The sequence below is a fragment of the Topomyia yanbarensis genome, chromosome 3 (genome assembly GCF_030247195.1).
Source record: "Topomyia yanbarensis strain Yona2022 chromosome 3, ASM3024719v1, whole genome shotgun sequence".
Lineage (NCBI taxonomy): Eukaryota > Metazoa > Arthropoda > Insecta > Diptera > Culicidae > Topomyia > Topomyia yanbarensis.
This window is the reverse complement of record NC_080672.1, coordinates 366480467-366496795: the sequence shown is the minus strand read 5'-3', so window position 1 is coordinate 366496795 and position 16329 is coordinate 366480467. Positions and strand designations below refer to the sequence as shown.

Genomic DNA, 16329 nt, shown 5'->3' with positions numbered 1-16329 from the left:
CTTTTGAAGCATTGTTCGAAAAGAATTCCCTTTTTCCCCCACGTTCAGCTCACAAATTTGCAGTCCCGGCGGATGCTGTTGATCATGTAGAAAAGGTTCGTGAGAGCGAGAAGCAGAAACAGCACAAACAATCGAAACGAGATCTCCAACAATTCCAGCCTTTAAAAAGAAACCTCATTTCAATCAGAAAGAACTGTGCATCTATGGAGGAAGTATCTCTTCCTCCGTGAATCGGAGCAAAAACTCAAACCCAATAACCGCATGTCGACAGTTGCTGAGTTTACTGCCAGCGCAAGAAGCAGGTCATTGGCTTATGTAAAAAAAATGAAACGGACTGACTGGGTATTCTGACCGACACCGGCCAGTAGCAGCCGTTTGCAGACACACCTGTTCCTATTTTTCTTCCTTGCCCCAGCCGGGCTTGTTGAGAAGTTGGTCTCGGACATTGCATCGCACGTCGATACGCACTTTTTCGGTCTGCGCCAGACCCGAAAAGCAGTTATTATCAGGTGCCCCCCGACTCAAGAAATTGCTTTGGTCAATCCAGACCAGCCAGGTTATTTGCACGGTTCATCGGCTGATAGCGAATGTGCCTGTGCCTGCACCTGCCACTGCGAATTTCGGCACAGGGATGTGATTAGCGGAACAGTAATTACACGGGAGTAAAACGGATAATAACACATTCATGAGATACTGTGGAATCACGAGCTTGAATTATTTAATTTTCGATTTGCGGCAGAGAATTCGCGTGGGTAGACCATTTCCGAGATACGCTATAAGTTAATGACTTGTGGACGAGAAAAAATTCGTACACATTCAAGTTTAACATCGAAAACACAAAAGCTGATATGTTAGATTACCTAAGATTACTCGTTTTCACCATATTTTGCAATACAATACAATGGCAGCTCTGATCGAATAATCGACAGTCAGTTCATCTGTGCTTGCACAGCGTCCAGAGACAAATAAGTTCTTCTGTTTTGTTTTTTGCTGACTGATTCATCATTAGGTTTGTTCCAGTACCAGGAGAAACTGGAAGTACTTTGGAGTAAAAATGGAGAAAATGGTTCTTGTATTCTCTTCTTCTGTTTGTTCTTCTATTTAAGTATTATTTGCTCCGGAGCAACCGTGTACAGGTATTATTATTTATTTCCCGTCGGAATCGCTTACTACAATTGCAGACGAGACGGGAAATGTCACCCACTAAAACACTGCTTAAGACCAATTGCAGCGGGCCGTGATCCAGAATTCGTTGTATGGTTCAAATATATGCGGGCGTAGGGACTTCGCGATCGCGTGTATCATCACGACGGGCTAGAGCATTTATACGTTAACGTGTTCGATCGTGTGTGCGTTTGTATGTCGCGTGTGCTAACGTGTATGTAACTTCGCGTGTATAAATTGTATATTAAAACCGTTTGCCTTTCGCATATTCGCGTGTGTTCTAGAATGACCGCGCTCGGACCGTGAATCTGATACTTAATTTTTTGTGTACGGTTCAGATTCTAGAACAAAGTGGGTTCTTCCATATCATTAGAGTTCCCAATCATGTCGCCGTAGAACGCGTGGCCTAGTGGATATGAGCTTTATTTTTTTGATTGGTGTTAAGACGTTCACTATCACCATCTTTGCTGACCCAGCTGAAGGCGTAAAGAAGGTGTAGAATGGCAGTATAGGACTCGAAAAGAAGAAATAAAAGACAATATATGAGAGACGTAATAGATTAGACAGGTACAAGATACAGCTGAAGTTATGATCATCACATGAAAGATATGCATTAGTACTTCAAACACTACTAATACTTGAATAGCCAACCACCACACATAGCACATCCTTTTCTCAATTATCTATTTGTTATTGGTTGATTGTTGGTTATGAGCGGGTAAATAGAGAAAAGGTATAGTACAGAAAAAAAGGCTCACATCAGCCCTCCGGCCTCCTTGATAAACCACGATCGAGGTGTATTGTAATCAACATCTTGAAGCGGGCTTCTTATATAAACCAAATCCTGAGTAGTCATAATGATTGGTGGATTATTATCACGAGAACTATTTCACCCCTAGTAGGTGCAAATGCAAATAGAAACTAAAAAGAGCGAAGGTCCTTATATTTAGATAACTCTATTGAATCTATTGTGGCTTGATGATGTTTACAATACCGCCAAGCCCATCAACCTGCTAGAGGGAAGTCGTTTCAAGTATTTTGATAGTGCTTATTAAAAATAGGTTAAAATGCGTTTCATTTAGTATAACAACGTGCGCGAATAATGATAATATAAGAATCGACACCATATTCAAACTTTCGCCGAAAAAGATACAATACATAATTGTACTTTCAATTCTTATAATAGTAATTGTAAAGTTAATACACGATAGAAAATACTTGTACTACGAAATCTTCAATTACATAGACATCACCATATCAATTTCCATAATTGTCTCAAAACATTTTCATTATATTGTATTGTTCTTGGAATGTTACGTCAGAATTAAAAAAAAACAAAAGAATAATAAAATTATTCAATTAAACATGGGAAACACTCCAAAATGCCCGGAGTTTATTGTTTATGTTAAGTTGCTTTTTTACAGACCGAGTATTCCCAAATTAATTCAACAAACAATAAATCTATCATAACTTTTTGGCAGCAGGCTGCCCAGAGGGATAAACACATGATAACACTTGTGAGAGTTGCATCGATCATATCACTTATCAAGGTGGGTAACTCTTTACTTCAACCTACTAAAACTTCTTCCCATGGCAGACGTTGAGATACAGAGCTATACATTGTCTTCAAAACAACGTTTGTTACACTAACATTCCTCTCCTTCCCCGATAACTGTAAGGGCGTGGTCAGCAGCGTTATGTGTATTTCAAAGTATATAACTCTCGAAACGTGCACATTGAGAATAGATAGTTACTCCCAGGTCCCATTCGTTGCAATTTCGCTTGTTCTGGTCAATCACGTAGTGCGATATGTACGGTTATCATGCTCATGCTCATAATTATAATTATTAATTATAATTATAGTTCATAATTTGGGGATACGCTGATTTGTGTGTAACTATATCTGCTGCAAAAGCCGATAATTTGACAACGGTTGTGTTATCGTGATAGTGTATTCTTGAACTTACTATCGGATTTTTCGCGAGAAGCATAAGCATAAGAGATCGCCCGTAGTTGCTACTCCGTTATTGACCAGAACCAAATTAGGTTGCAAAATGTTCATTGGAACAACATGCTTGGGAATAACATGATGAGCCACATTGTACAATCTATTCTGATCCCTGCATGCTGATCAATACCGACGCCGGCTACGTCCGAATGCAGATCTTCTGGGAAGGGAAGGAATGTTAGTCCGATACATGTTGCTACTAGAGACCGAGGAATCCTCTGCATCTCCACATGTATCACGGGAAGGGTAGAGTTGTTAGTACATGTGTCAGTAGCGTTATCATGTAATAATTGCTCTGGGCAGCCGGCTGCCGAGAATTTGGGAAATTTATCATTTGTTGTATTAATACGATTAGCAAAATGAGCACCTTGAACTCCGGATAGCCGTCTTAAGGGAGCACTGCTTATATTTTTTAATAATATTCAATCACGCGACGAATTTGTTCGTGGTTTCTATCGTGTCGGTGCTGATTTCACCTGGCGATCGTTTGAATGAAATTCGGAATCTTATACAGAAGGTTCTCTTCCATAGGTGTCGCGGAGTTAGTGGTTTGGAAGGGAATAGGGTTTAGGATTCGCTTCCAATCCCACACAGCCGACCGTGGGAGTATTGCCTAGAAAAGCTAATCTTATCTGCGTAATGGGCCGGATCACTATTTATTGCGACATTATTTGAACTAATTTTGCTATTCCGTCTCTACGATATATTTTTGGGTTGCAAACTACCGAGTGATAACACGTTATACAGACAAAGAGTTATGATAGTTCGAGATGTTATAAATCAACGAAAGTATTTCCTATTTTCCTTATTGGAGTGTTTGTGAACACGTATACGAACGATTATATCGAACATTGAAGGGAAATCGTTAACCCGATGCACGGGCCTGTTACCAATAACGGAACTTGAAATTAGACTTGCAAGATCACCAAAACAGATGCAGCGAACCTTCAGTACGCATCGACCCGCGATCATCGACACCAGTCAAATCAAAGTCCCATTGGAGCCAACCCCCGAACAACAATTCGTCCTTACGGTATTGTCTATTCCGGCCAGATCCGCTCGCACCCCCTCACTCTGCCACCACCGGCAGAAGGCCAACAGCACTCAGTCGTCGCCTGTCCAAGGACCAAATGTCATCAATAGACCCAGACTCCCGTGGGGGCATGAGATAGAATTGAACGCTAACCAATGAACATGACAGAAAAACACTTATTCTTCGTGCTGACATAACTGAAGGTAATTGCCAACCGGTCCCCGATCCCTCTCGCGAATTGTCAATTCTCACACATTATACATGATTGAAGTCATCATTCCACTCAAATAAGGCCATGTCTTTTCCCTAAGCACATTGAATGTTCTGTGGATCAGTTCCCCCGTTGGTAAAACAAACCCCAAACAAACATAGAAATTAGTTTGCTCAGTCCAAAGAAAAGTTAGCCGACCGGCGGATTCGTGTTTTTTTTCAGTGCCATCACATCAACGAACGCCCAAAATTTACATGCGACAAAATATCTGCAATCCCGAATATAAAAGAATCAAAACCTCTACTCATTTGCAATAAAATAAGAAAGCAATAAAACAGTTGAATATCCAAGGCGGCTCATATTCAAAGATAGCACCGCCGATGAAACACCCAATAAAAATAGGTGACAAGGGACGCGAACGAAATTAACTGAGCACCGATCGGCTGGTTTGCCACCTATTTTTCAGGTGAAGAATTTTGGGGCGACACCTGGTAGTCGATAGTCACTGGTGAAACACCAATTATTTGAATATGTCAAATTTTCTTATCGCCGTATTTTTTCACTTTTCGGATCGAATTTTATTTTCTGAAAAACCATTTTTCACTATTTTTAGAAAGTACACTGTGTTTCTAGATGTTTTCTGTGCACTTTTACTGTCCTTGCATCGGGAATCGACGGCCCGTAATGCAAGGAAAAGATTTTTTTCATTTGCCGAAATTACATTTTCACAAACTGTCACACCTCGCGTCAGTCGAAAAATGCTTTTATAAGCCACTTCACTTTGTATTATCGTTAAATTGCACCGTTATTCACACTTTCGATAACCAAAAGGCAGTAAACTGTGCCGTAAATGATTAAAATTAACCGACGCGAAAGGAGCGCTACGAGAGTCAACCGCTCGCGACGAAAATACACACTCGAATCCTTACTATCGGATTTTTCGCGAGAAAAAAATAAAATCATGGTGAATCATTAATGAAAATTAGTGAAATCAATTTTGTTACAATTTTACAGAAAGATATCCATTTAAAATTACTCAACCAGCTGAATATTTCGGAGGAGGTTCAGACCCCCTGGACCTTTCCCCTGGATCCGTACCTGATTTCTTTTTGAATTATCATGAGATTTTTTTTCATGGATTCACCATTGAATTTTTTAAGCGTTGTAATGTGATTCACGTCCACGTTTCCAAGAACTGAGTCACAATTTGCGCAATTTCTCAGTGCACTTTCGAGATATTTTATTCTTCGGCTTCTGTCAGGAATCAGTAGCGACTGGCTTAAATGGCACGTTCCTCATGTTGAACGGAGATTTGTCCCTTGCGATGATTTGTCTTTTCGTCATTTTCCTGATGGGCAGGATTGGGGAAGTGGTAAGGTTAGGGATGGTAAAAATATCGACACAGAGAACATAGACAACATGGAAGTATTTTTCACTCCCAAGGGAATAAAGACACTTCTCGATGAGCAAAATTTCCCGGCAAACTGCCCACGAACCAGGATTATAGCCTCATCAAAACATCAGTACTCTTCAAACATTCCTTGGGATTCCACGGAATGTAAAGGAATACCTTATTTTAGTGATGGCTATACGGTTCGGCAATAAAACGGAAGTCACTCATCTCCTCCAATTTCTATTTCAACCAGGTACAGCTTTGTTCGTTATCCGGAGAGAACCAAACAATACCATACCTAGCCAAACTCACTGAAACTGGGGATGAATGAGTTAGGAGGGATTGAAAGGATATACCCGTGGTGAGCTTTTAGCAGATCATCCTTCAGTGCAATCGAAAAGTGACCTTTCTCCAACCTTGCATGCACTCGAGAAGTATTGAGGCTCAAAGACTCTATACAATGAGCCGAAGCATTGTTGAAGAGAGCACCTCTGCGGCTGTGCTTTTTTTCTTTGATTTTGATCAATTTGTTTTCAACTTTTAAGGATTTAGAAGGAGCACGTTTCTCCGCAACTACCAGTATTCACACCTGATGTTGTGGGAAATGACTCAATTTTCGATTCCCCGAAAATCCAAAAATCTACACGCATCAAATGTTTCGTCAAAACGAGTGAGAATTTACCACTTATTCAAAATTATCACACAGTAGAACCGCAAGAGGTTGCTACAACTAGGCGTTCAAATGATCAAAGACGATGAACTTATGATCAGATAACGACGGTTCGAGCTCATTGGGTACGAACCAGTTTGCCATCTCATATGTAATACAGTCAGAGCAGAGAGTTACATATAACACCGCTTCTCTGCCAGATCGCGCAAATGCTGGGTGATCTGCTACATTAAGTATATGTAAATTTGTGCTGCTTAAACAGTCCATCAATTCGGAGCCTCTCAAATTGATATCTGAGCTGCCTTAAATTAGGGACGATCCATAAATGACGTAGCGTTTTGTGAGTGATATTTAACACCCCTCATTCCCCATCGTAACATTTCGTAACAAACCTCTAAATACCCCCTGGTAATTACGTAGCTTGACGGTAATTCTCCTCCCCCCTTGTCCCGGTAAAATTAAAAAAAAAATGAAAAGCGATATTAGTTATTCCCTTTAAAAAAGCTACGTAGCGTGATATGACCCCCTACTCCCCCTGTCGTCACACATCATCACAAAATATAATACTCCCCAATATAATGCTACGTCATTTATGGATGATCCCTCATATGGTTGGTATATTCCTCACTGCCGATTATGAGTGGAAACCCATTTCTGCCACAGTATCATACAACCCTTTTGAAATCATCAGAAGGTGATGATTCATTACGCGGCGAATATGCCGAACAATATACGTATTTCCTGTTTATGTTATCAACACAGTCACATTGACTGTGACAGCATAAATATCACGAGTTTGACGTCGGATAAAAGATGCGTCGATAGCACTATTCACAAGTTTACATGCACGAGGCATTCAGCGTGGACTTGTCATGCCATTTTGTTGTAAGCTACGAAGACGGGGATAAGTAGCTTTCCAACATGGAAGTTTTCTTCATGTAAATACGGTTCTTGAACCTATTAAAGCTTTTGCTTCCTAGAAAAGTTGGGATAGATTCATAGTTGCTATACGTCTATACTGAAGTTTAATTTGGGCTACTCGAACCATGGTCGATCAGAGCATTGCGCATTCCATCACCGGCACTTATTGTACAGCTACTGGAAGATACCAAAAACGTCGGCTTATAATCGCCTATAGCGAACCCCGAAGTGGGCATTGGTGATATGACCATCATTTGAATTTCACGATTTGCGAAGAAACAAACGTCCACTTTGTTAAAGATTCGCTTAGAACAGCACAGTTATCATCCTCCTAGTGGACCACAGCCACATCTGTAGTTAGTCGCCTCTTACGACATGGGAACAGAAACCAGTGAGTCAAATCTCGGCTGAAATACTTCGAGCGGTATCAATTCGCCGGATACCACACGGTCAGAATTATCGTGAGATTTTATTCATGAATTCACTATTGAACTTTTCAAGCGTTTTTCACATTACGTGATTCACGTCCATGTTTTCAAGAGCTTAGTCACAAATCGCGCAATTTCTCAGTGCACTTTCGTGATGCTTTATTTTTAAGCTTACTATCGAATTCGACGCGACGCGGAATAATGTAGTTTCTTAATTTCTCATTTCGTTATATTTTATGATTGAGTTGGATCACGTATATGGAACTTCCCTTCCGTTTGTATTGAACTGACAAGGGCCAACATGCTTGATCCGCACTGGAGAGAAACAATACGGCATGACTCGTTCTTTAGATATTTTAAATCGAGCGAAAACATTGAATCACAGCCACTTTTTCAAAAGCACCATTTAGCGAAACCGATAGTTTTTCCAGCAGCTATTTTGTATGATTTGAATCGTTGTGATCTAATAAATTGGCTGATATTCTTCTTTTAGAGTTTTGAAAAGGTTTAAATGGACAATCTGGTGGCAAAGCTGAACACAAGCGTTCAAATCTAACACATGCTCAAAAAAGGTAACTTGAACCTTAATGACACTTGAAAATTAATGTGCTCTCCGAAAATGAATGTCGTGTTTTGCCCCTTTCTGGCCTGATGTATGAAAAAAGATGAATTCGTTTGTATGACCGTGCAGCCATTTGCATGTTTGCGTAGGCTTTCCAATTTTCATGCGGGCCGATACTTAGCATCTGCAAATAAAGTTGTATGTTTTCAATAAATCATACCTATCCAATTCTGTTGTAGTCAGTTTTGTCGTGGGATGTGGAATTCTCTCCTGCTGAATAAACAATAGCTTTTTATTTCTTGAATCAGTGTTTCTGGAAATTTATAGGGACCATTGTACATAAATTAGAGATTAGAAGAAATTAATTTTAAAAAAAACCTGTATCTTTTTTTCTTCTTCCACGAAAAATGTCCCATATTTCAATAATAGGAACACTGAAAACCGTTCGATGAAGAAAATAACAAATTCTTGTTTTCCTAATTAGTTGATTTCAACAGAAAAATGAAAAACGTAACTAAATTTTCTCTTAATTTTGCGAGATTCTCAAATAATAGTTATTGAAAATTATTGATTTTGATTCAAGACGCATATCATGCGAAATGACAGCAAAGTAGCCAAGATATACACCTTACTGAAATACATCAAGGTAGCGACAGCAACTTTGTTCATACATGCTGGACTTAACGGTTATGCACGTAGGTAGTTGTCTGAGCTTGGAAAGCTTTTTTTAGCCTGGACGCAACTACCTGAACCAGTACACAAAAAACAGAAATTCAACTGACCTCATTTTGGTTTTACCTAGTTGTTCTTTAAAAACATTTCAATAGAGGGATGATTTTGATTGACATTTTTTTCAATACATGTATACTTAAAGTTTAAAGTATTGCCGAAAATTGTCAAAAACATTCTATTTCGGATTTAGTCGATTATATAGTAATATGCAATATGAAAATTATTTTTCATCTCTTGAGATTCCTAAATGTGTAATGTGAATGTGAAATAAGCATGAAGTTTTTTTGTAGTGTTGGCTGACTAAACAGAAAAGAAATAAAAATTATACCTTTCATCTAAAATTGAAATCATCAATTAATAACCAACAATCCTTAATTACCTTTGGCTATTTCGTCTTATTTAAGAGTACATTTATAAAAAGATAATATTACGTGTGAATTACTGGCATACGGAGTATTTCAACAATTTAATTCCATACCTTCATCCGTCGGTCGGTGAAACAAAACGTTTGAAATATCCTATGTTGAATTTTACGATGAAGCAGTTAAATTCAACAATGAGATTAGTTGAATTCCAGTCGTTTGTATCTTGGCTGGGAAGGTAGTGTAACGGCATATGCAATTGTGTCTAGACTAAAACAAGCGTTACAAGCTGAGACAAGCGTTTCAAGCTTTAGCTCAGGTACTTTTTAAATTTTGTGCTAGGCTGAAACGTTCGTGTCCAGACTGAAACTGACAGCATCAAACCAACAGCGTTGGATTATTGTTTTCAACAAAAACTTAGTTACCCAAATATTAACTAGACGAAACCAAAAACTCAACTATTTTTTTAGTTGAAATTGTGATGAATTGGTTTTCCGTGAAGAAAAAGACACCGAATATCCCCAGCATAGTTTTTTAAAATGATATTTTCTAAAACTTTGCCGAAGATACCGATTCCGAACATGATCATTTAGAAAAGGTAAGTTACAGATGTCACTATCAGGTGAATTAATAATTGATATGTCATCAGCAAGAGCAGAGGTTTTTCTTATACTGAACTTTTCTCAAAGACATCCCGCTGTTCAGGTTCAACTGAAAACGCCCCAAAAAAGCGACCAAAAAACGAACGTATTCATAACATAGGTTGAGTATTACTCATTCATTTTCATGAAGAATTTTTCAGAGAAGATTGAGAAAAAACTGCTTTTTTCGTTTTCCAAGATGGCCGCTTTTCCAAGCTTTTTGAGTTGAACCCTTAACTGCAAAACTCACGAGATAATCACTCCTTTGGCCATCTTTTCACAGTTTTGGACTACTGTGCGTAGGTATGCGTTGATGATCGCTAAGGGTTCTCGCATGTGCTACTGTGTTTGTTTTAATTTAATTGTGTAACCATATGTCCTTCGTGAATACGTGTGGGTTCTTGAAAGTTGGCGCGGACCGCTAGTCTTATGTTCTATTTTGAGTTTACGGTTTAGATGATAGAAGAGTGTCTTATCCCACAGCATATGACAAATGTACATTAGTATTCTGAACGCCAAACAAATACTAAAAATACTCAATTGTACTGGCTTAAATGTAATTAGGAGAGATGAGAGCTCGAAAAGCATGCAAACATGAAAAAGTCCAAAAAGTCCTCCTGGCCTGCTCGATTTACTAGTATCAAGGCTTAAAATAAATTTCTATTAGAGATCAATTTAAAGAGCTAGACTTACGGAAGTCGCTTTAACCGAGTTCTGCCAAGTCAGGCATTCAATGCTGATAGCGTTTAGCAAATTAACCCACGCGAAATCATTTGTTCTCCATAACAGTTTAAAACACGTGAATGTATGTGACAACGCTTTAATCAATATCCTCATATATATCTGAGAAAATCATCGTTCGGCTACAAGATCTGACATAGTTTACTGCACCATGGCCATTAAAAGACTTATGTCATATTTGGGAGAAATGGAATCTATTACGAAGGACACCAGTAGGTACTATTTCCCTATATTTTAAATGATTTTGTGGCAATAATGTGGGTGGACTGACCCATTTTCTCCTACCTGATCATGCAGTACAAAACGTAATGCGAAAAATTCTATGCACATCTCAATTACACGGAAAATTCTATGCACATCTCAAAGAAAACTAACACGTGAACTTCTGCGAAAAAATGGGATATTAAGGACAACCCTATTCAGAAACTGCTGAAGGTAGCTCACATACGGAAGTAAATTCCAATCCATAATCTCCACAACCATCACCTGAACCACAAATAATTACTAAACTTGTGGCAGCTGTTCACAAAATTGTGCCAGCGGCAAAAGCTGCGTCAAGTACCTCTAAATCAACAGGCAGTACCACCATTGAGAAAGTTTAAACATTCGGGACCCGTAAAGGCAAGCAACAAGAAATGAACGACCCCCAAGACACAATTCCCTGCCTCGTAAACAGATCTTCACATTAAATATTTACTCACTCGCCCGAGATCTTCCGTATAACCATTAAACTTGTTTTATTATATTTATTGTTTCCAGCAGAGGTCCATACCGGGGGTAAACTGCATCACGTGTAAGAACGATAATTTATGCCTAAATGATCCAAACGATCAAAATTCTTTATGTATTAATTTCGAAACAGCCACGGCAAAAAAGCTCGATTTTTTTCGAGATGACATCAAATCTCGGCGCATCATGTATTTTAAAGACATTTGGAATCAAAACTACGAACTCGTCATTTTTCCTGAGCCTGTCAGAACCTTTTATGGTGGTCAACGTGCCCAACGAGACTTCAGTTGACCATCAGCGACGTAGAACTACAAATGCAAGTTGTTTGACACCCATTTTGGCAGTTTTTTTTTTTCACATTTTCGCATTCATCGTGGCTTTGGTTTGAATCGAGATTTTATGTGACCTCGCCCACAAACCGTAACTCCGGAAACGGAAGCCGGATCGGGAGGAAATTTAATAGCAGTTTACAGGCATGATTTAATTTGAGACTAAGTTTGTTCAAATCGATCTATCCGTCTCCGAAAAAATCGAAGTGACCGTTATTCCAAATTTGGATATTTCGAAGAGCTTTTGCTGACCTAGAACTACAAATCCAAACAGTTGTGCTCACATTTTGTACAAACAATGCATTTTTACAGCGGCAAAACGCTAGATGAAGAACATACGAGTTGAACCGTTTCTCCGCATTCACAAATTGCCTGCCAAATAAGAATATTTAGAGTAAATTTCGATATTCTCTTCGTTTGAACATTCTCTGGAATGGCAAAGTTGAACTTTACGTTGATATATTCCTATCGATGGAGAAAACCTTGACGTAGGTTTCATCATTCATCACGGTGAAACACAATTTGATGAGCAAGTGCGTGAAAAGTTTCGGCTTTTCTTGTAACAGCTAAAGTTTCTTTCAGTTTCTTCAGTTTCAGTTTAGTGACTAACTTAAGTCATCAGATTAAGGTGAAGAGATGCCAAAATCGCAACAAAGGTTCGGTTATGTTCGGGTTACCTTACAGCATCTGTGTGTGGCTAGAAACTTACTATACTGATAGAAGTTGACACGCACACAAGCGTATCGTTCAGCAATCAGCTGACTGATTTTTTTTACCGCATGTTTCATTTGTTTTGAAAAACAATTTCTCAAACAAATTAAAATTCCGTGAAGAGAATCTATTAATCTGCATGTGCTAACATGCTTACATACACAATTCATAAGCAATCTGAGACATTCAAGTTACAAACGATTTTGCGCCAATGCAATGTTTTGATTTTGACGATGAAATAAAAAGAAGAAACAGAAACGATGGCAGCCATTTTAGCTGCCAGTTTGTGACTCTCTGCGCGATGTCCTTAAATACATTTATATAATAATTTTTAAGGTCCTCCCGAAACAATAACCTAGCTACGGGCCTGACTATAGATGATAGGTATGTTTTTGGTAAAATATATGTATAAATGAAATTATTTGCTGAGAAAATCACGAAATTTAGATGTCATTTTGACTTTAATCAAATCGTAAAAAAAACAAAAATTGCATGTTCCTTATATTTTTTAAGAAGAGGCACAGCAAAACACGATCATTTATGTCCATATTCTTCTTACTTAGAATTCCGCCCATCCAGTCTGACTGTTGGATCACGCGTTATGTAGGCGAATGAAAATACAGAGAAGTATTTGAATTTAAAGAATCGTGACTCACACAAATCCGAAAACGACCTGTTAAATTTCGGATTTTTGTGAGTCACGATTCTTTAAATTCAAATACTTCTCCGTAATTTCATTTGCTTTTTAAAGATCCAAATACATGTTCGATCATCCATGTATTCGCGATGAATCCTATAGCTTATAGTCTATCGAACAATGAAAATTAAAATCTCGTTTAGCTCAAACTAACCTTAAATAACACGTTCTTCGAATTATTCAGAGATTTTCACTTCATAGTACTAACAGGTGTCGTTTACCGAGAAAAAAAGATCACGATCTCTCTTCGCTAGGAACTATTCAACTGTGGTCAGTCAGTAATTTTACGTACACTAATAAAACTTGACTTGTTGACGGCGCTGGGTGAAGCCATTGCGTTGGAGAGACAACGACTTCCCACGGATCTTCTTCTTCGTCATCTTACGTACGTCTGCCATTATAGTAAGAATTTTGGCTCCGCTGATGGCGATGATGGTGGCACCGCCGCGCCACCGAGGGATGAGAAGTGTTTGCCTTGCTTTGCTTGCTCTCTATCGCCGAGTCTCTTCTGTGTCTGGCTGGTTCTAAAGGATGGGAACTTTTTTGCCATCCGTTTTAAGGCTTTTCCTCGCATTGGCGGTTAGTTCTATTCTGCTGTCGGCCAGATTGATTCCGATCTGACGGCATCGTCTTCGTCGTCCTCATCGTAGTGTGAGATAGCGATTGATGAACAAGAAAAAGACAACTTGCGCCGCTGTCAGTCAAATGTGGTCATGTGTAATAGCCAAGTGTGAGAATTTGCAGAATTTCTGACAAGTTTGAAAAAAATGGTCATTGTTTTTCTCATGTATTATATATTGTTTATTCTCATTTGCAAATAGCGAAATTTTTGATCCGAGTTTAATCAGTCGGCGAAGTTGACGCATCCCAAGCAGGAGTAGCTCAAATTTGTGAAGTGCCGTAGAATGTGGTATCTCCTATCAAACAAGTTATTTCTGCTGAGCTTGCAGGAAGAAACCCAATTAAGCTTGAATCCAAATTATGATTATATTTACATTCACATTTATTTTTCTTTGCTAAGATTTATGGAAAATAAACTTAATATTCTAATTAATAGCATAATAAATATAACAACCTGCGAAAATGTTCAACACCACTAAAGGAACTGTAATATGATATGATTATGTGCGGCTATCTTTGTGTTGATCGCTGATCGAAGTATAGCGATTCCATCTTGCTCCATCTATCCCATTCCATCTTACTCTATTCGATACGCGCTTCCACAGATAACAGAGCTCCATGTTCGATCAAATATGCTTATAATACCAGTATATTCCAAAATCGAGGTCTGAGGAGGGTTCTGAGGAGAAATTTCTGGTCGACCTTCTTCGGAAGAAAAGTGATGGCATTGTTTAAAGACCATGTATAGATAGATCGATATCTAGGGCCCAGAATAGATACTTAGTGCCGACAGAGACCGACGGAAAATAAATATGAATAAAAAATTAGAGGAATAATTATGCTGGCCATTTGGAAATTCACTTTTCACTTAAACTCAGTAGCGCAACTAGTAGATACATTCTAGTTATCTTTCAACATACCGTTATTCACACAACTATGACGCTCGCGTTGGATGTCTGTTCTCTGTGGTGCTACAAACACGTCTGGGTATTTTGTGACCATACATTCTTTATGCACGTATGCATTTGATACAAAACCCGGTTTCTGATCAGTTTTTTCGAATTTCTACCTCCTTTTAACCTCAATCTTTTTACACCATTGGTTTCCTCTATGAGTGTAGTGTACAAACACATTACCGTTGTCAGGGTCCAAAAACGCAAAAATACGAAGATTCATCCTCCGCAAAAAAAAAGAAAAAAAAAAACAGTCAACAAATGATCATCGTCCGTGGTCGAAAGCAACAAGCGAAGAGCGAAAAGGGTGAGAGAAGCATGAAGAATATAATTTATTATTTTATAAATTTGTTGCTTTCTGCTTACTACTTCTCTCGTTCGCTCTTCTAGACAAGTTTTGTGTCTTTTCACTTTAATACTGGTAGGTTGCTCGCGTTCAAAATACCTACTCGGATTCCTTGCCGCTGCTGTTGGTGCTTTTGCCAGTGTCTGAAGAAGTAACATTATACAGACAAACCTTCACACCAACACTAACAGCCCTGGCAAGATTGCGACCTTCTCACTTCAACCACAGACACTGGACTATCATCAGGCTAAACGTCCCGCTTCCTCCAGCGAGCGATGATCGTGAGAAAAATATAGGTAACGTGAGATAATTTTTTACCCTGCTGTTGTCTTTCAGACCGCCCGTTTGTAACGTCTTCCTCCTCTTGTGGATGTCGTTTGCTTGGGGAAGGTTACTGCTGTTCAATTTAGAAAACTCCAACGAAATGATTGCTGGGATTTCGTATATGATGGGTGTCGGGTGGTATTATTCAGACCTTGTTTTAAATTTTCATGGTAACAAAATTTATTTTTGGTAAAAGCATCGTTTCTTCCAATAAATGTACTTCTGATAGCATCGCTTTAATTAAAATACCTCAAAAGCTGAACATGATCGACTAGACGTCATATTGACGGATTGTAATAAAACCAAAATACCTATTCTTATATCCAACTCAGTAGTACTGATGGAAGCATTGGTGAGTCGGTGACATTACATTAAGTAAGCGCCATTTCAATATTTTTTTAGAGAGTTGTCCTACTAGAGCTGTAGAGCTAGGTTCTCGGAAGGGCTCCCCGTCAGAATCACATACCACAATTTTCAGACTAGACAGGAAATGGCGCCCACTAAAACACTGCTTTAGGCGAATTGTAGCGGGCCGTGATTCTGAAAGTGATATTCATTGTACGGTTCAGGTATGTGCGGGCGTAGGGACTCGCGGTCGCGTGTATCATCGCGAATGGCTCGAACATTTGTACGTTAACGTGCTCGATCGCGTACGCGTTTGTATGTCGCGTCTGCTAATGTGTATGTAATTTTGCGTGCATAAATTTTATTTTATAACCGTGTGCATTTCGCATATTCGAGTGCGTTTTTGGA

The 16329-nt window shown here is 38.9% G+C and overlaps 1 protein-coding gene across 3 annotated transcripts in view; it reads right to left on the bottom strand.

Annotated features, from left to right (window-relative positions):
* Positions 1-16329, bottom strand: part of LOC131689935 (F-box/WD repeat-containing protein 7) — a 69134-nt gene that overhangs the window by 16000 nt on the left and 36805 nt on the right. Inside the window, exon 1 of one of the 3 annotated variants that reach the window (XM_058975329.1) lies at positions 13487-13650. The exons of the other annotated variants lie outside the window; for them this stretch is intronic. The gene's annotated coding sequence lies outside the window, so the exon portion shown is untranslated. Of the gene's footprint in view, positions 1-13486; positions 13651-16329 lie in introns of those variants that run through there. 3 annotated transcript variants of the gene reach the window in all.